At 46.3% G+C, this 24922-nt stretch overlaps 1 pseudogene; it reads left to right on the forward strand.

Annotated features, from left to right (window-relative positions):
• Window positions 1–3892: 3892 nt before the first annotated feature.
• Window positions 3893–24922, forward strand: part of LOC137319604 (galectin-8-like) — a 28929-nt pseudogene continuing 7899 nt past the window's right edge.

A 24922-nucleotide genomic window follows, 5' to 3' on the forward strand; every position in this document is an offset into this window, starting at 1 on the left:
ATGTGGGACCTTATCAAATGCCTTCTGGAAGTCCATATAAATAACATCCATTGACATTCCCCTGTCTACTACTTTAGTCACTTCTTCAAAAAATTCAATCAGGTTTGTCAGGCATGACCTACCTTTCACAAATCCATGCTGGCTTTCTCTGATTAACTGAAAATTCTTGAGGTGTTCAGTCACCCTATCCTTAATTATAGACTCCAGCAATTTCCCCACAACAGATGTTAGGCTAACTGGTCTATAATTCCCCGGTTTCCCTCTCTCTCCTTTCTTAAAAAGCGGAGTGACATGTGCAATTTTCCAATCTAGAGGGACAGTTCCTGAATCTAGAGAACTTTGAAAGATTATAGTTAGGTCATCTGCAATGTGCTCACCTACTTCCTTTAAAACCCTGGGATGGAAACCATCTGGTCCTGGGGATTTGTCACTCTTTAGTGCTATTATTTTCTTCATTACTGTTGCTTTACTTATGTTAATTTTATCGAGTCCCTGTCCCCGATTCGATATTAGTTTTCTCAGGATTTCCGGCATGCTATCCTTTTTTTCTACTGTAAATACGCAAAGTAATTATTCAACATGTCCGCCATTTCCCCATTGTCAATGACAATATCCCCACTTTCAGTTTTTGAGGGGCCAACACTGCTCCTGATCACCCTCTTTTTCCTAATATAACTATAAAAGTTCTTCGTATTTGTTTTGATATCCCTTGCAAGTTTCTTTTCATACTCTCTTTTTGTCGCTCTTACTATCTGTTTTGTGACCCTTTGTTGATCTTTGTATTTTTCCCATTAGCCAGGATCTGTGCCATTTTTTGCCTTTTTGTATGCCCTTTCCTTATGTCTTATACTGTCCATTACCTCTTCAGTTGTCCAGGGCTGTTTTTTTTGGCAAGCAGAGTTCTTGCCCCTCAGGGGTATAAACCGGTTCTGTATCTCGTTAAATGTTTCTTTAAACATTTCCCACTGATCATCAGTCATTTTACCCATTAACAGATTTGCCCAGTTTACTGTGGACAGTCTCTGCCTCATCCCATTGAAGTCGGCCTTACCCAAGTCTAGAATCGTAGCAGCTGATTCACTTTTTTCCCTTTCAAACATTACATTGAACTTGATCATGTTATGATCACTATTTTATAGATGTTCAGGCACAGTTAAGCCGTTAACTAAATCTGGTTCATTACTCATTACTAAATCTACTATGGCTTGCCCCCTTGTTGCCTCCAGGACATACTGCTGTAGAAAACTATCCTGAACACACTCAAGAAATTCACTACCTTTCTGACAGTTGCTAGTCTGCTTTTCCCAATCTACGTGAAGGTTAAAGTCCCCCATTAAGACCACTATGCCTTTGTTACACGCTTGTCTAATCTCTGCATTTATACAATCTAGCACTTCAGAGCTGCTGCCAGGGGTCCTATACACAACTCCCACTATAGTCTTAGATCCTTTCCTATTTCTCAATTCAACCAATAAGGTCTCTGTTGGCTGCTTACCCCTCGTTATATCCTCCTTTATCATTGAAGTGATTTCATCTCTAATCACTAAGGCTGCTCCTCCCCCTCTTCCATTTTTTCTATCTCTCCTGTAGACCTTATAACCTGGTATATTTAGTTCCCAATCCTGACCATCCTGCAGCCAAGTCTCAGTAATAGCTATCATGTCATACCCTTCAATTTGAATTTGAACCTGTAGTTCATTTAATTTATTCCTTATACTCCGTGCATTTGTATATAGAACTCTTAGTTGGGCCACACACCCTAGCCTGACCTTCAGCTTTGATGCTGGGTTAATCGCCTTATGCCTTCTAGTTTTTACTTTATCTGTAGTGTCTAAAGTACACTTTCTTTCTGCTGCTCTACGCTTTTCCCTTTCACTTGTTCTTGAACAACTGTTTGTACTATTTGTATTGTAAATTTCCCCAGGGTCTTCCCCTCTCTTGCCGCTTTCAACTTTACTTCCTTCTGTCTCCCCGCTCAGGTTCCCATCCCCCTTCCCCAACAGCACTAGCAAACACCCCCGCGAGGACATTGGTCCCGGTCCTGCTCGGGTGTAACCCGTCACGCTTGGACAGGTCCCACCTTCCCCAGAACTGGTCCCAATGTCCCAGGAATCTAAATCCCTCCCTCCTACACCATCTCTGCAGCCACGCATTCATCCTGTCTATTCTCCTGTTCCTATACTCACTAGCACGTGGCACTGGTAGTAATCCTGAGATCACTACCTTTGAGGTCCTGCTTTTTAATTTATCTCCTAAGTCGTTGGTACCGATATGGACCACGACTATGGCTGTTCACCCTCCCCCTCTAGAATGCCCTGCAGCCGTTCCGTGACCTCCTTAACCCTAGCACCAGGGAGGCAACATACCACCCTGGAGTCACGTTTGCGGCCGCAGAACCGCCTATCAGTTCCCCTTACAATTGAATCCCCTATCACTATAGCCCTGCCACTCTTATTCCTCCCCTCCTGTGCAGCAGAGCCACCCGTGGTGCCATGAACTTGGCTTTTGCTGCTTTCCCCTGATAAGTCATCTCCCCCAACAGTATCCAAAGCGGTATATCTGTTTGAGAGGGAGATGGCCCCAGGGAACTCCTGCTCTCCCTGCCTAGTCCTATTACTCTGCCTGGCGGTCACCCATTTCCTTTCTGCCTGCATAATCTTTACCTGCGGTGAGATCACCTCACTGAACGTGCTATCCACGATAGTCTCAGTATCGCGATGCTCCACAGTGAATCCATCTGCAGCTCCAGCTCTGAAATGCGGTTAGCTGGTAGTTGCAGCTGGACACATTTCCTGCACACATGGTCGCCAGGGACACTGGTAGTGTCCATGACTTCCCACATAGTGCAGGAGGAGCATATCACGGGTGCGAGCTCTGCTGACATGACTTGCCTTAGACTCTCAGACTCTCCTACTGCTCTCGGTCTCTCCTTTTATATTGTGCTCACCTCTCGGTCTCTCCTGCCTCACCTGTGATGTCGCACAGTAGTTTTCTCTTGTTGCAGGTCTGCTGCTGCCTTTATTCCCCAATCTCAGTCTTCTGCTGCTCAGGTCCACTGCCGCTCTGTGGAAAAAGTTCGGAAAAGCGAGGCAAAGCAGCACGTCCTTCCCCCACTTCACCGAATTCCCACACTTACCAAACTCTGAGGTGTTCACTCTGTGCTCTGCTGCACTTCCTTCTCAGTCCATGCGCTGTTAATTTCAGAATCCTTCAATCTAATTGGTTAAGGAGGTACCCAGTTGCTTGCCCTGTTCACTCAGGCCGCAGACGCCCCATTTCCCTCGCTGCGCCATTATCAGCTCCCACTTTCGGCAACTTGACACAGTTAGATGCCCTGCCACAGCAAATTATTGCTTTTAAAAGGGAAGGGGATAAATATTTGACAAAAAATGTATTTTAAAGGCTATGGGGAAGAATGGTGGAGAGCTCTTTCGGAGGGCCAGAACAGGCATGAAGGGCCGAATGGCCTCCTTCTGTGTTGTGCCTCGGGACATTTTACTGCATTAAAGACGCTATATAAATGCAAGTTGTTGTTGTAAACTTCTATGATTTCTATGTTATTTTGTGTTTCTTTTGTGATGAGTGAAAATTAATGATGGTCCTTAACAAGAGGAGATAAAAAGATTATCAGTCACATGATAAATTTAAAACATTTAAAATTGACTGCGTTGATGTGTGGTTTGACAGGCCTGTTGTGTCCTTGTGAAGCTTTGGTGATGTTTTGGATCAGAAGCACAGTTTCGTTTCTGTGTTGAGGAGGAGTCAGCTCTCTTGACGTGTCAGTTCCTGCGGTTAAATTGGGAAAGAGGTGAATTTCAGTCTCAAACAACATCGCTGCAACTCCTAGAGCTTTCTGATCGGAGCACGCACAGGCAGCCGGAGATCCAGCAGCATGGCTTTCTCGCAAGGGTCTGAGCAACAGCCCATCTACAGCCCGGTATGTACCTGGTCCCAGCCCCAGCAGATGTCCCCCGGTGACTGACCATGATTGCGAAAGTCATTTGCTTGTTTGATCATTTTTTTCCCGGCAAATAGTCTCACTCATATTCATTCTTGCCGCCCTTTTGAACGAATGCATGGCAGTTCGGTAGTGGGGGGGGGGTGGGGAACTGGTGGAGAGTGGAGGTTGGGGGAGAGAGGGAGAGAGAGGGAGAGACTGGGGGGAGAGAGTTTGGGACAGAGGGAGAGACTGGGAGAGTGAGGGAGACCGGGGAGAATGGTGGAGAGAGGGAGACTAGTGGTGAGAGGGAGACTAGGGGTTGGGGGGATTGGGGCTCCAGTGGGGGACAGAGACTGGGTGTTGGTCCCAGCGTTTCTTGCAGAGCAGCAGCATCCTGCTACTTGACAATTTGCATGTTTCTACATTACCTCATTCAGCCCTCATGTGCCTGTCCTTGTAGCCATAGATCCGCTCTAACTTTCTAATCTTATTCACATTCCCTAATTTTCCATATCTAAGGTGTTTCTAAGGCGGGTCCCTCTTCAAGGCTGGAGCGAACATAGACAACTTGTTTTGTCCGTTGCTGAGTTTCTTATCAGCTACAGCTCTCTGATTGGACTGCCTCCTAATTAAGTCCATAGTCCAAACTGAAACATTGCTTTTTACTGCATTTGATCTATATTAATAACTTGGACTTGGGTGTACAGGTCACAATTTCAAAATTTGCAGATGACACAAAACTTGAAAGTGTAGTGAACAGTGAGGAGGATAGTGATAGACGTCAAGAGGATATAGACAGGCTGGTGGAATGGGCGAACACATGGCAGATGAAAGTTAACGGAGAGAAGTGCAAAATGATACATTTTGGCAGGAAGAATGAGGAGAGGCAATATAAACTAAATGGTACAATTCTAAAAGGGGTGCAGGAACAGAGAGACCTGGCGGTATATGTACACAAAAGTGGCAGGACAGGTTGAGAAAGCGGTTAAAAAAACATACGGGATCATAAGAACATAAGAAATAGGAGCAGGAGTAGGCTATTTGGCCCTTCGAGCCTGCTCCGCCATTCAATAAGATAATGGCTGATTTGATTCTGGCCTCAAATCCACTTTGCCACCCTTTCGCCATATCCTTTGACTCCCTTGCTGATCAAATATTTGTCCAACTCAGCCTCCGCCGCTCTTTGGGCAAAGAATTACAAAGGTTCATAACGCTCTGAGAGGAGAAATTTCTCTTCATCTCCGTCTTAAATGGGCAACTCCTTGTTCTGAGACTATGCCCCTTATTCTAGAATCTCTAGCCAGGGGGAACAATCTCTCAGCATTGACCCTGTCAAGCCCCCTCATAATCTTATATGTTTCAATGAGATCACCTCTCATTCTTCTAAACTCCAGAGAGTATAGGCCCATTCTACTCAACCTCTCTTCATTGGACAACCCTCATCCTAGGAATTATAGAAAGGTTACAGAACGGAAGGAGTCCATTCAGCCCATCGAGTCCATGCCGGCTCTATGCAAGAGTAATCCAGCTAGTCCCACTCCCCCGCCCTTTCCCCATAGCCCTGCAAATCTTTTCCTTTCATGTACTTATCTAATTCCCTTTTGAAGACCATGATTGAATCTGCCTCCACCACCCCCTCGGGCAGTGCATTCCAGCTCCTAACCACTCGCTGTGTAAAAGGGTTTATCCTCATGTCACCTTTGGTTCTTTTGCCAATCACCTTAAATCTATGTCCTCTGCTTCTTGAACCTTCCGCCAATGGGAACAGTTTCTCTCTATCGACTCTGACTAGACCCTTCATGATTTTGAATACCTCTATTAAACCGCCTTGCAACCGTCTCTGTTCCAAGGAGAACAACCCCAGCTTCTCCAGTCTACCCATGTAATTAAAGCCCCTCATCTCTGGAATCAATAAAGGAAATCTCTTCTGCACCCTCTCTAAGGCATATATAACCCCAGATCTCTCTGTTGCTGTACCCCTTCCTACTAAAATGTATCCAGTTATTCTAGTTATTCAATCCAGAAACCACCCAGATTTCTATCCATTGGTTGGAAACAAGGTTCAAAACAATCATCCCCTGGACTTAAAAGTTCCTCCAGTACTCTTTTACTGTTATTCATATTGTGGATAATATAAATTTCAATTTTTGGTGTTCACTCTAAATTGGAAATTCCAATTTTATATATTTCTCTTCTTCAATTGACATCCCTCTTTTTTTTAATTCATTCATGGGATGTGGGCGTCACTGGCGAGGCCGGCATTTATTCCTCATCCCAGATTGCCCTTGAGAAGGTGGTGGTGAGCCGCCTTCTTGTACCGCTGCAGTCCGTGTGGTGAAGGTTCTCCCACAGTGCTGTTAGGAAGGGAGTTCCAGGGTTTTGACCCAGCGACAATGAAGGAATGGCCGATATATTTCCAAGTCGGGATGGTGTGTGACTTGGAGGTGATGTTGAACCCATGTACCTGCTGCTCTTGTCCTTCTAGGTGGTAGAGGTCGCGGGGCTGGGAGATGCTGTCGAAGAAGCCTTGGCGAGTTGCTGCAGTGCATCCTGTGGATGGTACACACTGCAGCCACAGTGCGCCGGTGGTGAAGGGAGTGAATGTTTAGGGTGGTGGATGGGGTGCCAATCAAGCGGGCTGCTTTGTCCTGGATGATGTCGAGCTTCTTGAGTGTTGTTGGAGCTGCACTCATCCAGGCAAGTGGAGAGTATCCATCGCACTCCTGACTTGTGCCTTGTAGATGGTGGAAAGTCTTTGGGGAGTCAGGAGGTGAGTCACTCGCCGCAGAATACCAAGCCTCTGACCTGCTCTTGTGGCCACAGTATTTATATGGCTGGTCGAGTAAATTTTCTGGTCAATGGTGACCCCCAGGATGTTGATGGTGGGGGATTCGGCAATGGTAATGTCGTTGAATGTCGCGGGGAGGTGGTTAGACTCTCTCTTGTTGGAGATGGTCATTGCCTGGCACTTTTCTGGCGCGAATGTTACTTGCCACTTATGAGCCCAAGCCTGGATATTGTCCAGGTCTTGCTGCATGCGGGCTCGGGCTTATTCATGATCTGAGGGATTGCGAATGGAACTGAACACTGTGCAATCATCAGCGAACATCCCCATTTCTGACCTTATGATTGAGGGAAGGTCATTGATGAAACAGCTGAAGATGGTTGGGCCTCGGTCACTGCCTTGAGGAACTCCTGCAGCAATGTCCTGGGGCTGAGATGATTGGCGACCAACAACCACTACCATCTTCCTTTGTGCTAGGTATGACTCCAGCCACTGGAGAGTTTTCCCCTTGATTCCCATTGACTTCAATTTTACTAGGGCTCCTTGGTGCCACACTCGGTCAAATGCTGCCTTGATGTCAAGGGCAGTCACTCTCACCTCACCTCTGGAATTCAGCTCTTTTGTCCATGTTTGGATCAAGGCTGTAATGAGGTCTGGAGCCGAGTGGTCCTGGCGGAACCCAAACTGAGCATCGGTGAGCAGGTTATTGGTGAGTAAGTGCCGCTTGATAGCACTGTCGACGACACCTTCCATCGCATTGTTGATGATTGAGAGAAGACTGATGGGGCGGTAATTGGATTTGTCCTGCTTTTATGGACAGGACATACCTGAGCAATTTTCCACATTGTCGAGTAGATGTCAGTGTTGTAGCTGTACTGGAACAGCTTGGCTCGATACCAGTGTGTTTAACCCTATCCTGATTGTTTCATTACAAAGTTGGTTTCTCTATGAACCATGTGCGAGTGCCTTGATTAATCAAATTAAATCAGTAGTGATACAGTATATGTTCTCACTCACCTGAACCACATTTACCATTTCATGTGGTGGTATTATCAAGTAACTGAGCATGCCTGAGACCCATTCTTCAGTGCATCTTCTTCATGCATTTTGCATACTAGTTGCCTTAATTGCAACATATCACATTTATGCACAAGTGATCCCAACATCATGCCACACGTGACATCAAATACAAGCCATTCCTGCGCTTTCAGGTTTTTAAAATATCAGGGGTGTCTGGAGGTCTTTGTTTATCTCCCCCAGCATTGTCCTGGTGTCTCGGGTAGTGGCCAGGCTTATCAAATGCAACTTTCTCATTGTTCAGTATAGGCAAGGACACAGCCATCTCCAAGAGAAAGCTATCAATTAACTATTCTTAACTACACTTTCCTGACTTTCACTAGAATGGATATTGATACCAGATTGATATCTTTGGGTGAATCATGCCCAGGTGATTTATCTTACTCGTGGATGTTCTCAAACATCTCTTCCCTAAACCCTTCTGTTCGGATTCCTGAAATTCACCCACAATCACCAAGGGCGATAACCTTAGACCCCATTTGGTGGTATAATTTTCCTGTTTCTAGCTTATATCCTCAGTCACTTCCTCATGTCCAATTTACACGTCTCATTACATAATCTTGCCTGTCAAAACCCCATATAATTTATTTAGTATTTTGAGCCGTTAAGACCTCCATCTCCCCATCTGTTATATTATCCCAATGTCTTTGGTCATATTGATGGGTTTTTTTTTGGTGGGGGAGGGGGCTTCTGTTGCTAAAGCTGAAATACGGAGAGTTCCACCTGAACACAAATCCATGGACGATGCTTTTTATTGCTGTTTTATTGAAGTTTTTTGGCAACGAGGGGGCTGGGAGTGACCGTCTCTTGATGAGTTTACATAACCAGCAGTTTTTATGGAGTTACAGCCGTCCTCATCTCGCCACAGGTTTGGACTATGGTGTTTCGCCAGCTAAAAATAACTGCCATTTTTAAACAAAAATGTTACGGTGGGGGGAGCGGGATGGGGGTACACTGGGAAGGGGAGTCTTGAGGGGAGGGGGCCATTTCTGCTTCTGTGTGAGAATTCCGCAGCCACAGAATCATGGGGAAGAAAATGGGGCATTGAGTATTCTTCTAACTCTGTTTACCCTTTCTTTCAGATTATCCCTTTCACTGGGGCTATATTTGGTGGACTGCAAGACGGGAAGATGGTGATAATTCAAGGACAGGTGCCAGGACATGCTGAGAGGTAACCCTGCCATGACTCAAAATCAAGGAAGCTCCAGCCCTACGACCCTCCGAGATCTCTGCGTTCCTCCAACTCTGGCTTCTTGTGAATCCCCGATTTCCTTCGTCTCTCCATTGGGGGCCATGCCTTCAGCTGCCTAGGCCCTAAGCTCTGGAATTCCCTCTGCCTCTCTACCTCTCTCTCCTCCTTTAAGATGCTCATTAAAACCTACCTCTTTGACCAAGCTTTTGGTCACCTGTCCTAACACCTTTATTGGTGTCAAATTCTGTCTGATACGCTCATGTGAAGCGCCTTGTGACATTTTACTATGTTAAAGGCATTGTATAAATACAAGTTGTTGTTGTACCGTTATATAATACAAGATGATTATCTCGACTCACAACTGTCTGCAAGAATTTCCGTGTGAATGTGAAGTTGGTTTTGCACAAACCAGATAAAATGATGTTGTCTTGTTATTAGCTGGCAGCCTCCTCAAATGTCCACACCCCAGTTGGAGGACCAGTGATCTATCTGCATGGGACCGGTCCCTTTGGTCTCTTTATGTGGGTGATACCCACTGTTGCAAAGTTGCAGTGGCTGGGCCTGGTGGGATTGTTAAGTTAGTCCCTTACAAAGGAAGTCTCTTCCCCGCCCTTCACCTTTCTCGTACTGGTTGACTCACCAGGTTCAATCCCACATCCAAATGGTCCACTGTGAAATTATATTATAAAATGGCTTTAAAGGATTTAGATCTGAGTGAATCAAAAAATACTAAGACTTGTGGAGATGAAAAACAGGAATGAAATGTAACATTTCCTGTTGTTCATTCTCAAGATTTTTGAATCTTTATTCCATGCTGCAAAAGTTCCGGTGGGAATAGTACGACTTGAGCTGCTCTGGGGTCTGTTACAGCCCTTAACCCAACGCACCCAAGCTCTGCTCAAAAAGGGTGTAAGGGTAAACCCAGCAACTACAGGCCAGTCAGTTTAACCTCGGCAGTGGAGAAACTTTTAGAAATGATAATCTGGGACAAAATTAACAGTCACTTGGACAAGTGTGGATTAATTAAGGAAAGCCAGCACAGATTTGTTAAAGGAAATATTGTTTAAGTAACTTAATAGAGTTTTTTGATGAGGTAACAGAGAGGGTTGATGAGGGCAGTGCGGTTGATGTAGTGTATATGGACTTCCAAAAGGAGTTTGATAAAGTGCCACATAATAAGCTTGTCATCGAAGCCCATGGAATAAAAGGGGCAGTTGCAGCATGGATACGAAATTGGCTAAGTAACAGGGAACAGAGAGTAGTGGTGAACGGTTGTTTTTCTGAATGGAGGGTACAGTGGTGTTCCCCGGGGGTCAGTGCTGGGATTTGCAGATGACACAAAACTTGGAAGGGTAGTGAACAGTGAGGGGAGGATGGTGATAGACTTCAAGGGGACCTAGACAGGCTGATGGAATGGGCAGACACATGGCAGATGAAATTTAACGCAGAAAAGTGTGGTGATACATTTTGGTAGGAAGAACAAGGAGAGGCAATATAAATTAAAGGGTACAATTCTAACAGGGTGCAGAAACAGAGAGATCTGGGGGTGTATGTGCACAAATTGTTGGAGGTGGCAAAGCAGGTTGAGAAAGCGGTTAAGAAAGTATACGGGATCCTGGGCTTTATAAAAACGAGGCATAGAGAACAAAAGCAAGGAGGTTACGATGAACCTTTATAAAACACTGGTTCGACCACAACTGGAGTATTGTGTCAAGGTCTGGGCACCGCACTTTAGGAAGGATGTGAAGGCCTTAGAGAGGGTGCAGAAGAGATTTATTGGAATGATTCCAGGGATGAGGGACTTTGGTTACGTGGATAGACTGGAGAAGCTGGGATTGGAGCAGAGAAGGTTGTGAGGAGATTTGATAGAGGTGTTCAAAATCATGAAGGGTCTGGACAGAATAGATAGAGAGAAACTGTTCCCATTGGCGGAAGGATTGAGAACCAGAGGACATAGATTTAAGGTAATTGGCAAAAGAACCAAAGGCGACATGAGGAAAAACTTTTTTTGACGTAGTGAGTGGTTAGGATCTGGAATGCACTGCCTGAGGGGGTGGTGGAGGCAGATTCAATCATGGCCTTCAAATGGGAATTGGATAAGTATTTGAAGGGAATCATTAGCAGGGCTAAGGGGATAGGATGGGGGAGTGGGACTAGCTGGATTGCTCTTGCAGAGAGCCAGCACGGACTCAATGGGCTAAATGGCCTTCTTCCGTTCTGTAACCATTCTATGATTCTATTAGGAGCGAGGGGCACAGCCTGTCCAAATGTGGGCCAGTGTTACAGTCAGTTGTCCAAAAAATTCCCAAAATGGAAATTGGACCACCTCCCCCACTAAAATATAATGAAAGAAATAAATATAAATTTAAAAAAAGACATCAACATCTCACGCTGTGCTTATCAAAGTCTTCTCCATTGAGGGACCTCCTGCAAATATTAGCACACACCCAGGGACCCACTACAAATAATCGCATACAATAGGGGCCCCCTTCAAATAATAGCACGCTCCCAGGGACCCACTATAAATAATAGTATACAATAGGGGCCCCCTTCAAATAATAGCACGCTCCCAGGGACCCACTATCAATAATAGTACAACACCTGGGGCATTCTCCCAGGGACCCCCTAATTAATAACACAACAACAGTCTGGTGTTGCAGTGATGATCTATGTTCGGAGCAGCATGCACCCTTCAAGGAAGCTAACTGACCGAATTTGTCCTTGTCCCGTAGGTTTGCGGTGGATTTTCAGTGTGGTAGCTGTGAGGGTTGTGGAGGCAGGAACCCTCACAACATTCAAGAAGCATTTGGATGAGCACTTGAAATGCCATAGCATACAAGGCTACGGACCAAATGCTGGAATATGGGATTAGAGTAGACAGGGCTGATGGCCGGCGCGGACACGATGGGCCGAAGGGCCTCTATCCGTGCTGTATAACTCTATGACTCTATGACTCTATGAGAAGCCCCGTTCCGACGTCGCCTTTCACTTTAACCTGCGTTACGATGAAGGTAACATCGTTGTCTGCAACACGTTGGAGCGCGAATATTGGGGAAGTGAAGAGAGGAAGAACCAAATGCCCATCCCCTGCGGCTTATACTTTGAACTGATCGTTAACGTGCGCAGTTACTGTTTTCAGGTATGAAGAGGGACTAATTGACTCCATGTGAACGGATTCCTTGAAAAGTAGAACTATTAGGCCTACAAATATGTTCCCCTCTTCCTGTGGGCAAGTGCCTGCCCTACATGACTGAAATCAAGAGCTCACTGTCCAGGTGATCACAGGCCCAGACCCATATTCCATTGCTCCAACGTGTTGTTCGTCACAGCATTGCTGAAGGTAGATCTCAAGCAAACCATGGCTTGTAAATGGGGCCCTGGATAAAGAGACAGTGCCATTGTGTCAGGTGGTGTGGGCAGTACCTGTGAGATATGTATAAACATTTTGTCAGAAACGCTACATCTCAGTACAAATTGATTTTGCTTTAATCATGAATCTCGGGAACTGAATTTAAGTCCAGTACGGGAAGGGAAGGTGTGGAGGGGAGGGGAGTGGGGGCCGGGAGGCAGATTCAACGAATGAATCCAATCGGGAATTCAGGAGTAACTTCTTTACTCAGAGAGCGGTGAGAATGTGAAACTCGCTACCACATGGAGTAGTTGAGGTGAATAACAGAGATGGATTTAAGGGGAAGCTGGATAAACACATGAGGGAGAAAGGAATAGAAGGATAGGAGGATAGGGTGAGATGAAGTAAGGTGGGAGGAGGCTCGTGTGGAGCATAAACACCAGTGTATCCATTTGGGCCGAATAGCCTGTTTCTGTGCTGTGTAATTCTATGTAAAACTCCAAGATGGAGGACTGATAACTTGTGCTTTCATAAGTAATTTGATTGCTTTTCTTTCTTCCAAAGGTTTCTGTGAATGGTCAGCATTTCCTTTAATACAACCACAGGCTGCTCCTCAGTAGAGTGGACACGCTCAAGATTTCAGGAGATGTCCATGTGAATGCCATCACCTTCAGAAGCCCAAATGTAAGTAGCTCACCGCCATTTGCCAAGTCCAAAACTGGACAGGGAGGCAGAGATCAGGACAGCTGGGACCATGGTTTGAGTTGTGAAGCTTGCTCTGCTGGTCATGAAAATTGATTGAAAATCTTTATAACCAATGCAACCATGTCACAAGACAGAAGTGAGGGAGAAAGATGACTTTTAATTGAAAGCAAGACATTTGGGGCTGGATTTCCCTCTATTATTCTGCCCAAATTTGGGCGGGATAACATCTGAAAAAGGTGGGAAATTGGACAGTGAGGCCTACTGGAGTCTCATCGCCCAGACCTCAGTTTCTCTCTCCTGGCCCAAGGCATGACTGCTGCTGGCCGCTCTTTCCCTGCCCCCACCACATGCGAGTGCCAGTTGGTAGCTTTACCCCAAGTGATTAAAGCATGGAAGAATGTGGAGCTCTTTACAGATTATATCAGACATACCTTCTCGCATACCAGGATGTCCTTCTGCACACTAAGAGCAGTCAACAGTTGGAATGGACTCCCAGATAGAGCAGTGGAGGTGAAAGAACTGGAATCATTTAAGAAACGAATGGATGCCGCAATCGGGGCACCAGTGGGCTTCGCTGGATGGATAAATTAAGATGGGCTGAATGACCGTCCTCATCTGTAATGATCTTTTGACCTCCACGAGTTGAGTCTCTGACCTCTCGTGCAGAGGCACCAAGCAGAAATCAGATGTTTGCCCATGAAAGGAAAGGGAGCGGACAGCACGGTGTGAGGACAACAGAGTGTGCTGAGAGTTCGGTAAGTGTGGGAGTTGAAGGGTTAATCTCTTTAAATCTAGTGTATATTGCTTCAACTGTTTAAGGTCAATTTAAAAGTTTAAATTTCTAAGTTTCTGTCAGGCTTCAGTAGAGAGCTGCTGTAGCAAGTTAATTGGTTAGCTAGATTCAATTGGTCCCTGAAGGTGGGGCAGGCCTGACTCATCTGAGTCTCAACTGTAGAAATACAGGTGCCTGTCAGTGCGGACAGCACGGTGTGAGGACAGCACAGTGTGCTGAGAGTTCGGTAAGTGTGGGAGTTGGGGGAAGGAGGTGCTGCTTTGCCTTGCTTTTCCTGCAGAGCGGTAGTGGACCTGAGAGCGGTGAGCGGCGGGAGAGAGCGAGACCAGAGCGGGGATAAAAACAGCGCAGAGAGAGCGAGAGTTCAGTCGGTGAGCGGCGGTAAAGAGCGAGACCAGAGCGGGGATAAAAACAGCGCGGAGAGAGCGAGAGTCCAGTCGGTGAGCGGCGGTAAAGAGCGAGACCAGATCGGGGATAAAAACAGCGCGGAGAGAGCGAGAGTTCAGTCGGTGAGCGGCGGGAGAGAGCAAGACCAGAGCAGAGATATAAACAGCACGGAGAGAGCGAGAGTTCAGTCGGTGAGTGGCGGCAGAGAGCGAGACCAGAGCGGGGATATAAACAGCGCGGAGAGAGCGGGAGTTCAGTCGGTGAGCGGCGGGAGAGAGCGAGACCAGAGCGGGGATATAAACAGCGCGGAGAGAGCGAGACCAGAGCGGGGATATAAACAGCGCGGAGAGAGCGAGACCAGAGCGGGGATATAAACAGCGTGGAGAGAGCGAGACCAGAGCGGGGATATAAACAGCGCGGAGAGAGCGAGACCAGAGCGGGGATATAAACAGGGCGGAGAGAGCGAGAGTTCAGTCGGTGAGCGGCGGGAGAGAGCGAGACCAGAGCGGGGACATAAACAGCGTGGAGAGAGCGAGACCAGAGCGGGGATATAAACAGCGCGGAGAGAGCGAGAGTTCAGTCGGTGAGCGGCGGGAGAGAGCGAGACCAGAGCTTACTCTGAGAGCGAGACTCTGAGACCAGCGGCAGTTCGGGGTGACGTCACCAGTCAGAAAGTGACGCGGCACAGGGGAGGCAGCTGATTGGTGAGTAGGTTCAGGTGAGTATTTCTACCATTTTACTGTAAGTAAAGTAATAAGAAAGGCAAGATCTGCAGGTTTTACAGCAGATAGTGTTTTTTTTTAGTGAACCTAGGTCCCTAGTATAGTTAACATTTTCTAATTTCAACGTAATTTAAAAGGGGTAACTAAGCTAAGGCAAGTCATGGCAGCAGACCTCGCACCCGTGATATGCTCCTCCTGCAAGATGTGGGAAGTCATGGACACTACCAGTGTCCCTGCCGACCATGTGTGCGGGAAGTGTGTCCACCTGCAGCTACTGACCGATCGTATCTCGGAGCTGGAGCTGCGGGTGGACTCACTGTGGAGCATCCGCGATGCAGAGAAACTCGTGGATAGCACGTTTAGCGAGTTGGTCACACAGCAGGTAAAGGGTATACAGGCAGGAAGTGAATGGGTGACCACCAGGAAGAGTACGAGATGCAGGCAGGTAGTGCAGGGGTCCCCTGTGGCCATCCCCCTCTCAAACAGATATGCCACTTTGGATGCTGTTGGGGGGGATGACTTATCAGGGGAAGGCAGCAGCAGCCAACTTCCTGGCACCACGGGTAGCTCTGCTGCACAGGCTGGGAGGAAAAAGAGTGGCAGAGCTATAGTGATAGGGGACTCAATTGTAAGGGGAATAGACAGGCGTTTCTGCGGCCGCAACCGAGACTCCAGGATGGTGTGTTGCCTCCCTGGTGCAAGGATCAAGGATGTCTCGGAGCGGCTACAGAACATTTTGGAGGGGGAGGGCGAACAGCCAGCTGTCGTGGTACACATAGGCACCAACGATATAGGTAAAAAAGGGGATGAGGTCCTAAAAGCAGAATATAGGGAGTTAGAAGGTAAATTAAAAAATAGGACCTCAAAGGTAGTAATCTCAGGATTGCTGCCAGTGCCACGTACTAGTCAGAGTAGAAATAGGAGGATATTTCAAATGAATACGTGGCTAGAGGAATGGTGCAAGGGGGAGGGATTCAAATTCCTGGGACACTGGAAACGGTTCTGGGGGAGGTGGGACCAGTACAAACCGGATGGTCTGCACCTGGGCAGGGCCGGGACCGCTGTCCTAGGAGGAGTGTTTGCTCGTGCTGTTGGGGAGGGTTCAAACTAAAGTGGCAGGGGATTGGGAACCTGAGCAGGGAGAGAGAGGAAAGCGTAACAGGAAGGGACAGAAGGTATGGAGTAATAGGTAAAGTGTTAAAAAAGGAAAAAGCAGGAACTAAGCGTCACAAAACAGATTTGAAAGTTCTTTATCTGAATGCACGTAGCATTCGTAATAAAATGGACGAGTTAACGGCACAAATAACTACGTGTGGGTATGATCTTGTGGCCATTACAGAAACATGGCTGCAGGGTGACAACGACTGGGAATTAAATATGCCAGGGTATTTAACAATCAGGAAGGACAGGCAGGAAGGAAGGGGAGGTGGGGTGGCTATGTTAATAAAGGAAGGAATCACTGTAATACAGAGAAATGATATTGGGACAAAGCATCAAGATAATGAAACAGTTTGGGTGGAGATAAGGAATAATAAGGGGAAAAAAACATTAGTGGGCGTAGTATATAGGCCTCCTAATAGTTGCAACTCTGCTGGAAGAAGTATTAATTAGGAAATAGTCGGGGCATGTAATAAGGGAACAGCCATAATTATGGGGGATTTTAATTATCATATTAACTGGACAAATCAAATTGGGCAGAGCAGCCTTGAGGACGAGTTCATTGAGTTCATTGAGAGGATGGATTTCTTGAGCAGTATGTAACTGATCCTACAAGGGGGCAGGCAACCTTGGACCTGGTCCTGTGTAATGAGTCAGGATTAATTAATAATGTCCTCGTTAAGGATCCCCTTGGAACGAGCGACCACAACATGGTTGAATTCCATATCCAATTAGAGGGTGAGAAGGTTGATTCTCAAACAAGCGTACTGAGCTTGAATAAAGGAGACTATGATGGTATGAGAGCGGAATTGATTAAAGTGGACTGGGAAAATAGATTAAAGGGTAAGACGGTACATGAGCAGTGGTGTTCATTTAGGGAGTTATTTTACAACTTTCAAAATAAATATATTCCACTGAGGAAAAAAGGGTGTAAAAGAAATGACAGCCACCCGTGGCTAAGTAAAGAAATCAAGGATAGTATCCGACTAAAAACAAGGACATATAAGGTAGCCAAACTTAGTGGGAGGATAGAAGATTGGGAATTCTTCAAAAGACAGCAAAAAGTAACTCAAGGATTGATTAAGAAAGGGAAGTTAGATTATGAAAAGAAATTAGCAAAAAATATAAAAACAGATAGCAAGAGTTTCTATAGTTATATAAAAAGAAAAAGGGTGGCTAAGGCAAACGTAGGTCCCTTAGAGGATGAGACCGGGAAATTAATGGTGGGAAACATGGAGATGGCAAAAATACTGAACAAATATTTTGTTTCTGTCTTTACAGTAGAGGACACTAAGAATATCCCAACACTGGACAAACAGGGGACTCTCGGGGGGGAGGAGCAAAATACGATTAAAATCACTCAGGAGATGGTACTCAGTAAAATAATGGGACTCAAGGCGGATAAATCCCCTGGACCTGATGGCTTCCATCCTAGGGTCTTGAGGGAAGTGGCAGTAGGGATTGTGGATGCTTTGGTGATAGTTTTCCAAAATTCCCTGGACTCAGGAGAGGTCCCGGCAGATTGGAAAACTGCTAATGTAACACCGTTATTTAAAAAGGGTAGTAGGCAGAAGGCTGGAAATTATAGGCCAGTTAGCCTATAATTTCTGTGGTGGGTAAAATTTTGGAGTCTATTATTAAGGAGACAGTAACGGAACATTTAGATAAGCATAATTTAATAGGACAAAGTCAGCATGGCTTTATGAAGGGGAAGTCATGTCTGACAAATTTGCTTGAGTTCTTTGAGGATATAACGTATAGGGTGGATAAAGGGGAACCAGTGGACATAGTGTATTTAGACTTCCAGAAGGCATTCGACAAGGTGCCACATAAAAGATTATTACTTAAGATAAAAAATCACGGGATTGGGGGTAATATTCTGGCATGGGTGGAGGATTGGTTATCGAACAGGAAGCAGAGAGTTGGGATAAATGGTTCATTTTCGGACTGGCAACCAGTAACCAGTGGTGTTCCACAGGGGTCGGTGCTGGGTCCCCAACTCTTTACAATCTATATTAACGATTTGGAGGAGGGGACCGAGTGCAACACATCAAAATTTGCAGATGATACAAAGATGGGAGGGAAAGTAGAGAGTGAGGAGGACATAAAAAACCTGCAAGGGGATATAGACAGGCTGGGTGAGTGGGCGGAGATTTGGCAGATGCAATATAATATTGGAAAATGTGAGGTTATGCACTTTGGCAGGAAAAATCAGAGAGCAAGTTATTTTCTTAATGGCGAGAGACTGGAAAGTACTGCAGTACAAAGGGATCTGGGGGTCCTAGTGCAAGAAAATCAAAAAGTTGGTATGCAGGTGCAGCAGGTGATCAAGAAAGCCAACGGAATGTTGGCTTTTATTGCTAGGGGGATAGAATATAAAAACAGGGAGGTATTGCTGCAGTTATATAAGGTATTGGTGAGACCGCACCTGGAATACTGCATACAGTTTTGTTCTCCATACTTAAGAAAAGACATACTTGCTCTCGAGGCAGTACAAAGAAGGTTCACTCGGTTAATCCCGGGGATGAGGGGGCGGACATATGAGGAGAGGTTGAGTAGATTGGGACTCTACTCATTGGAGTTCAGAAGAATGAGAGGCGATCTTATTGAAACATATAAAATTGTGAAGGGTCTTGATCGGGTGGATGCAGTAAGGATGTTCCCAAAGATGGGTGAAACTAGAACTAGGGGGCATAATCTTTGAATAAGGGGCTGCTCTTTCAAAACTGAGATGAGGAGAAACTTCTTCACTCAGAGGGTGGTAGGTCTGTGGAATTTGCTGCCCCAGGAATCTGTGGAAGCTACATCATTAGATAAATTTAAAACAGAAATAGACAGTTTCCTAGAAGTAAAGGGAATTAGGGGTTATGGGGAGCGGGCAGGAAATTGGACATGAAGCTGAGTTCGGATCGGTCAATGCCCTGTGGGTGGCGGAGAGGGCCCAGGGGCTGTGTGGCCGGGTCCTGCTCCGACTTCTTGTGTTCTTTAGATTTGTGGTTGGGATCAGATCAGCCATGATCTTATTGAATGGCGGAGCAGGCTCGAGGGGCCGATTGGCCTACTCCTGCTCCAATTTCTTATGTTCTTATGTTCTTATCTCCGTCTGGGGCACCGCTCCGTAGCCAGTCTCAGAGCAAACACGGGTGAAGGCTTGAGAGGGAGGTGGGGGGAAGGTTACCTTCCCTTCTGTTTGGGGCAGGTTTGTGGTGCAGGAACAAGCAAGGGAAGAAAAATCTGATAAATTGAGGAAGACTCACCTTTGAAAAAAGGAAAGATATTAAAACGTACTCAAATCCAGTCTTTGTAATTATTTTGGTAAATAAGTTTGGAATCCAAGTTCTGATGAAAAATCTCACCCAAAATGTTAGTTTATCTTCCTCTTTCAGACTCTGATTTAACTGCTCTGCATTTCCAGGGTTTTGGACTTTTGATTCAGATTTCTGTATCTTAACCTCGCACCGAGTCCCATTCAGCGACCACCCCTGTGCTCGCTGACCAACATTGGCTCCCGGCCCACCAACACCTCCATTTTAAAATTCGAATCCTCATGTTCAAATCCCTCCATGTCCTCGCCCCTCCCTATCTCTTTAACCTCCTCCAGCACTACAACCCTCTGAGGATTCTGTGTTTCTCCAACTCTGGCCTCTTGTGCATCCCTCACTTCCTTCGCCCCACCATTGTTGGCGAGAGCTGCCTGGGTCCAAAGCTCTGGAATTCCCTCCTTAAACCTCTCCGACACTCTCCTTCTTTGACCAAGCTTTTGATCACCTGTCCTAATGGCTTGGTGTCAATACTTGTCTGACAACGCTCCTGTGAAGCACCTAGGGACTAAATTAAAGGCGCTAAATAAATGCAGGTTGTTGTTGTTGTTCCATCGTTTTTTGTTCCTTTTAATCCACCCCAATCCTGTTCTCTGATTCTGTTTTGGCTATAGGTTCCTCCAGCCCGTGCTCCTCCCACTTATGCTCACATTCCGGTCTTCCATGTAAGGCTGGTTGTTTTGGTTCTTTCTGCAAATTGCTTCTGTCAGATTTTCAGTTGCACAAATGCCAGTTATTCTCCAAAATGGCAACAGGCCAAGTTTGCCGATTGCCTTGTTGAGGCCCCTGTCCAGACATTCCCTGCCATCTGAATTCTCAAGAACTGCTCACATATTTTAAATAACACATACATGCAGGTGCTGTGATGAGCTTCAAAAGGGAACTGGATAAGTACTTGAAACGAAAATTAGAGAGGATGCAAAGGAGATTTACAAGAATGATTCCAGGGATGAGGGACTTAAATTACTGGGATAGACTGGAGAAGCTGGGGTTGTTCTCCTTGGAACAGAGATGGTTGAGAGGAGATTTGATAGAGGTGTTCAAAATCATGAATGATCGAGACAGAGGGGATATAATCTGTTCCCATTGGCAGAAGGTCAAGAACCAGAGGGCAAAGATTGAAGGTGATTGGCAAAAGAACCAAAGGTGATATGAGGGAAATCTTTTTTACACAGCGAGTGGTTAGGATCTGGAATGCACTGCCCCTGGGAGTGGCGGACTGGATAAGTACTTGAAACGAAAATTGAGTACTGGTTTACTCTGGGTGGATGCGCTTTGGTTATCGGTATCTGCCTTGTGATCTTTTCCTGGAATTATGTGGTTAGTTTACTGGCATATTTTTGTATCAAAAAAGCTGTGGAACTCTGATAAACAAAGCACTAGTGTGTAGATTCAGAGCTGTGTTCCAAAGGAGGAGACTTGAGAAACGTGGGGTGTCTCGATTAGAACAAATACAGCTAAGGGAAGGACTGATGGAGGTGTTTAAAATGATGAGGGGTTTAGATAAGGTAAATCGGGAAAATCTATTTCCACAGGTCAGTGAGTCCGTATGAATTTAAGATCACCAAAAGGGCAAAGGGAAAGATTTGGAGAATTTTTTTTATGCTGAGGATTGTTCGACCAGAAATATTGGGGGAAGCAGAATCCATAATACTTTTTAAAATAGAAATGCAATAGAAAAATTTAAAAGGGGAATGGGGCTAAGCGGAGAGCTCCTTCAAAGAGCTAGCACAGGTGTGATGGGCCGAATGGCTTCTTTCTGTGAATCATTGAATCAAAGAAGGTTACAGCACGGAAGGAGGCCATTCGGCCCATCGAGTCCGCGCCGGCTCTATGCATGAGAAACCCAGCTAGTCCCACTGTCCCATAGCCCTGCACATTTTTTCGTTTCAAGTACTTCTCCAGTTCCCTTTTGAAGGTCATGATTGAATCTGCCTCCACCACCCCCTCGGGCCGTGCATTCCAGATCCTAACCACTCGCTGTGTAAAAAAGTTTTCCCTCATATCACCTTTGGTTCTTTTGCCAATCACCTTAAATCTATGTCCTCTGGTTCTTGACCTTCTGCCAATGGGAACAGTTTCTCTCTATCTGCTCTGTCTAGACCCTTCATGATTTTGAATACCTCTATCAAATCTCCTCTCAACCACCTCTGTTCCAAGGAGAACAATCCCAGCTTCTCCAGTCTATCCACGTAATTTAAGTCCCTCATCCCTGGAAGCATTCTAGTAAATCTCCTCTGCACCCTCTCTAAAGCCTTCACATCCTTCCTAAAGTGCGGTGCCCAGAACTGGACACAATGCTCCAGTTGTGGCCGAACCAGTTTTTTATAAAGGTTCATCATGACTCCCTTGCTTTTGTACTCTATGCCTCTATTTATAAAGCTCAGGACCCTGTATGCTTTTTTAACCGCTTTCTCAACCTGCCCTGTCATCTTCAATGATTTATGCACCATATACCCCCAGATCTCTCTGTTCCTGTACCCCTTTTAGAGTTGTGCCCTCTGGTTTATATTGCCTCTCCTCATTTTTCCTACCGAGATGCATCAAGTCGAATTTTTCTGCATTAAATTTCATCTGCCATGTTTCCGCCCATTCCACCAGCCTGTCTATATCCTCTTGAAGTCTAGCACTATCCTCCTCACTGTTCACTACACTTCCAAGTTTTGTGTCATCTGCAAATTTTGAAATTGTGACCTGTACTCCCAAGTCCAAGTCATTAATATATATCACGAAAAGCTGTGGTCCCAGCACCGACCCCTGGGGAACACCACTGTACCTCCCTCCAGTCCGAAAAACAACCGTTCACCACTACTCTCTGTTTCCTGTCCCTTAGCCAATTCTGTATCCATGTTGATACTGCCCCCTTTTATTCCATGGGCCGAAATCTTGATAATAAGCCTATCGTGCGGCACTTTATCAAACGATTTTTGAAAATCCATATTCATCACATCAGCTGCATTGCCCTCATCAACCCTCTCTGTTCCTCGTCAAAAAACTCTATCAAGTTGGTTAAACATAATTTGCCTTTAGCAAATCCGTGCTGGCTTTCCCTAATCAATCCACCCTCGTCCAAGTATCTGTTAATTCTGTCCCAGGTTATCGTTTCCAAAAGTTTCCCCACCACCGAGGTTAAACTGACTGGCCTATAGTTGCTGGGTTTATCCTTTCACCCTTTTTTGAACAAGGGTGTAACATTTGCAATTCTCCAGTCCTCTGGCACCACCCCTGTATCTAAGGATGATTGGAAGATTATGGCCAGTACCTCCACAATTTCCACCCTTACTTCCCTCAGCAACCTCGGATGCATCCCATCCGGACCAGGTGATTTATCTGTATTAAGTACATCTAAGCTTTCTAGTACCTCTTTCTCAATTTTTAGCCCATTCAGTATCTTAAATATATCTTCTTTTACTGAGACTCTGGCAGCATCTTCTTCCTTGGTAAAGACCGATGCAACTATATACCCACGACAGATGTCAGGCTCACCGGTCTGTAGTTCCCAGGCTTTTCCCTGCCGCCCTTCTTAAACAAAGGCAAAACATTTGCTACCCTCCAATCTTCAGGCACCTCACCTGTAGCTGGCGATGATTCAAATATCTCTGCTAGGGGACCCGCAATTTCCTCCCTAACCTCCCATAACGTCCTGGGATACATTTCATCAGGTCCCGGAGATTTATCTACCTTGACAAGGCTGAAGCGTTTGCAACCATCTTCAGCCAGAAGTGCCGAGTGGATGATCCATCTCAGCCTGATATCCCCACCATCACGGAAGCCAGTCTTCGGCCAATTCGATTCACTCCACGTGATATCAAGAAACGGCTGAGTGCACTGGATACAGCAAAGGCTATGGGCCCCGACAACATCCCAGCTGTAGTGCTGAAGACTTGTGCTCCAGAACTAGCTGCGCCTCTAGCCAAGCTGTTCCAGTACAGCTACAACACTGGCATCTACCCGACAATGTGGAAAATTGCCCAGGTATGTCCTGTCCACAAAAAGCAGGACAAATCCAATCCGGCCAATTACCACCCCATCAGTCTACTCTCAATCATCAGCAAAGTGATGGAAGGTGTCGTCGACAGTGCTATCAAGCGGCACTTACTCACCAATAACCTGCTCACCGATGCTCAGTTTGGGTTCCGCCAGGACCACTTGGCTCCAGACCTCATTACAGCCTTGGTCCAAACATGGACAAAATAGCTGAATTCCAGAGGTGAGGTGAGAGTGACTGCCCTTGACATCAAGGCAGCATTTGACCGGGTGTGGCACCAAGGAGCCCGAGTAAAATTGAAGTCAATGGGAATCAGGGGGAAAACTCTCCAGTGGCTGGAGTCATACCTAGCACAAAGGAAGATGGTAGTGGTTGTTGGAGGCCGATCATCTCAGCCCCAGGACATTGCTGCAGGAGTTCCTCAGGGCAGTGTCCTCGGCCCAACCATCTTCAGCTGCTTCATCAATGAGCTTCCCTCCATCATAAGGTCAGAAATGGGGATGTTCGCAGATGACTGCACAGTGTTCAGTTCCATTCGCAACCCCTCAAATAATGAAGCAGTCCGAGCCCGCATGCAGCAAGACCTGGACAACATCCAGGCTTGGGCTCATAAGTGGCAAGTAGCATTCGCGCCAGACAAGTGCCAGGCAATGACCATCTCCAACAAGAGAGAATCTAACCACCTCCCCTTGACATTCAACGGCATTACCATCGCCGAATCCCCACCATCAACATCCTGGGGGTCACCATTGACCAGAAACTTAACTGGACCAGCATATAAATACTGTGGCTACGAGAGCAGGTCAGAGGCTTGGTATTCTGCGGCGAGTGACTCACCTCCTGACTCCACAAAGCCTTTCCACCATCTACAAGGCACAAGTCAGGAGTTTGATGGGATACTCTCCACTTGCCTGGATGAGTGCAGCTCCAACAACACTCAAGAAGCTCGACAGCATCCAAGATAAAGCAGCCCGCTTGATTTGCACCCCATCCACCACCCTAAACATTCACTCCCTTCACCACCGGCGCACTGTGGCTGCAGTGTGCATCATCCACAGGATGCACTGCAGCAACTCGCCAAGGCTTCTTCGACAGCACCTCCCAAACCCGCGACCTCTACCACCTAGAAGGACAAGAGCAGCAGGCACATGGAAACAACACCACCTGCACGTTCCCCTCCAAGTCACACACCATCCCGACTTGGAAATATATCGCCGTTCCTTCATTGTCGCTGGGTCAAAATCCTGGAACTCCCTTTCTAACAGCACTGTGGGAGAACCGTCAGCACACGGACTGCAGCGGTTCAAGAAGGCGGCTCACCACCACCTTCTCGAGGGCAATTGGGGATAGGCAATAAATGCTGGTCTTGCCAGCGACGCCCACATCCCGTGAACGAATAAAAAAAAAATGATGCGCGTTAAGACTTCCAGCACCTCCCTCTCTGTCATATGTACACTCCTCAAGACATCACTATTTATTTCCCCAAGTTCCCTAACATCCATGCCT

This window comes from Heptranchias perlo, unplaced genomic scaffold, assembly GCF_035084215.1.
Source record: "Heptranchias perlo isolate sHepPer1 unplaced genomic scaffold, sHepPer1.hap1 HAP1_SCAFFOLD_88, whole genome shotgun sequence".
NCBI classification, from domain to species: domain Eukaryota; kingdom Metazoa; phylum Chordata; class Chondrichthyes; order Hexanchiformes; family Hexanchidae; genus Heptranchias; species Heptranchias perlo.